The sequence below is a fragment of the Palaemon carinicauda genome, chromosome 9, assembly GCF_036898095.1.
Source record: "Palaemon carinicauda isolate YSFRI2023 chromosome 9, ASM3689809v2, whole genome shotgun sequence".
Taxonomy (NCBI): domain Eukaryota; kingdom Metazoa; phylum Arthropoda; class Malacostraca; order Decapoda; family Palaemonidae; genus Palaemon; species Palaemon carinicauda.
Genome location: NC_090733.1, coordinates 126,181,968 through 126,184,540, shown reverse-complemented (window position 1 = coordinate 126,184,540; position 2,573 = coordinate 126,181,968).

Genomic DNA, 2,573 nt, shown 5'->3' with positions numbered 1-2,573 from the left:
AAAAGGCTGAGAGGATGAAAATAACCCCACTCAATTTCGAAGGAAAATAAGGGAAAAATTATCAAAAAGACGTTGAAGAAACTTAAAAAAAGGCTGAGAGGATGAAAATAACCCCACTCAATTTCGAAGGAAAATAAGGGAAAAATTATCAAAAAGACGTTGAAGAAACTTAAAAAAAGGCTGAGAGGATGAAAATAACCCCACTCAATTTCGAAGGAAAATAAGGGAAAAATTATCAAAAAGACGTTGAAGAAACTTAAAAAAAGGCTGAGAGGATGAAAATAACCCCAAACAATTTGGAAGAAAATAAGGGAAAATTATCAAAAAGACGTTGAGGAAACTTAAAAAAGACTGAGAGGATGAAAATAACCCCACACAATTTACAAGGAAATAAGGGAAAATCTATTAAAAAGACGTTGAAGAAACTTAAAAAAAGGCTGAGAGGATGAAAATAACCCCACAAAATTTAGAAGGAAAATAAGGGAAAATTATCAAAAAGACGTTGAGGAAAGTTAAAAAAAGGCTGAGAGGATGATAATAATCTCATAAAATTTCGAAGAAAATAAGGGAAAATTTATTAGAAAGACGTTGAGGAAACTTAAAAAAAGGCTTAGAGGATGAAAATAACCCCACAAAATTTAGAAGGAAAATAGGGGAAAAATTATCAAAAATACGTTGAGGAAAATTAAAAAAAGGCTGAGAGGATGAAAATAACCCCACTCAATTTCGAAGGAAAATAAGGGAAAAATTATCAAAAAGACGTTGAAGAAACTTAAAAAAAGGCTGAGAGGATGAAAATAACCCCACGCAATTTAGAAGGAAAATAAGGGAAAAATTATCAAAAAGACGTTGAGGAAACTTAAAAAAAAAAGGCTGAGAGGATGAAAATAACCCCACGCAATTTAGAAGGAAAATAAGGGAAAAATTATCAAAAAGGACGTTGAGGAAACTTAAAAAAAAGGCTGAGAGGATGAAAATAACCCCACACAATTTAGAATGAAAATAAGGGAAAATTATCAAAAAGACGTTGAGGACACTTAAAAAAATGCTGAGAGGATGAAAATAACCCCACACAATTTAGAAGGAAAATAAGGGAAAATTTATTTAAAAGACGTTGAAGAAACTTAGAAAAAGGCTGAGAGGATGAAAATAACCCCACGCAATTTCGAAGGAAAATAAGGGAAAATTTATTAAAAAAAAACATTGAGGAAACTTAAAAAAAGGCTGAGAGGATGAAAATAACCCCACGCAATTTCGAAGGAAAATAAGGGAAAATTTATTAAAAAAAAACATTGAGGAAACTTAAAAAAAGGCTGAGAGGATGAAAATAACCCCACGCAATTTAGAAGGAAAATAAGGGAAAAATTATCAAAAAGACGTTGAGGAAACTTAAAAAAAAAAGGCTGAGAGGAATAGAATAGGAGAAGGATATGGAAATAGGAAGGAAGATGTGGGCGGGGGGAGGAAAGACGAGGGCAAGTCGATGCCTCGGACTCCTATTTCGGATGATGTTTAGGCAAGAGTTCTCTCTCTCTCTCTCTCTCTCTCTCTCTCTCTCCTCCTTCCTCTCTCTCACTCTGTCTAGAGGCCCGACGGAGCTTTGGCCAAGAAATTCCCATCAATTTTCCATTTCTCCGACACAATTTCTATTCATATTTTCTCATTTCCCCGTATAAAAAGTTTGACCACTCGACTCGTAGGAGGCAAGAGAGGGGGGAGGAGGAGGGAGGGAAGGAGGAGGGAGGGAGAGAGAAAGAGAGAGAGGGAGAGGCGGAAAGGCAATAAAATATGATTTTTCGAGGGGGGTGCATTTTGCATTAGCCGGTGAATTCGCATTTTATTGGGACTTTCCTTCGACACGCCAACTCCCCCTGATGGAGTTTTGATTTTGTTGTCATCTTTCAGTAATTGTAAGTATACGGGCTGGGGGTGGAAAGTATACGGGGCAGGGGTGGAAAGTATACGGGCTGGGGTGGAGACTCTGCCTCTCTCGTGGTCTCACTTTTGGGAAAATAAGGAGGTTTTTTTTTTGACCTCCAGTATGTTTATGCTAGTTGTTCGTTATGTATGCTGCGTACGAAGAGAGAGAGAGAGAGAGAGAGAGAGAGAGAGAGAGAGAGAGAGAATGGATCAAGGAAGCGTTGACCAAGAGAGATTTAAAAGTATTCAGAGGTCATTGGATAAATTCTTCCCTGTTCAAATTCTCACTGGTCAGAAGTTGGGTGCTATTCTGTCATTCATTTATTCGAACTGTATCTCATGTTTGGTATCAAGATAAAAATGTAGTTAAAGAAGTCGACAGGAGCGAGAGGAAATCTACAAGATTCCTTGTGAAAGTGAGGACAGAGAGTCCAGACGCTATTAATTATATCGATACTTCTTAGAAGTAGAAGCTGAGGCTGATTGATTGATTTGAAGTTTTCTGGCATCCTGACATTTAAGGTCATTGACCCCGATATCATTTATTATAAAGAATAAAAGAATATTCAATTAACACCATAAAAGATGTCATGATAAAAGTTAAATAGCTTTCAGAAGTCCTGCTTCTGAAATAAATCTCAATATACCGCTAG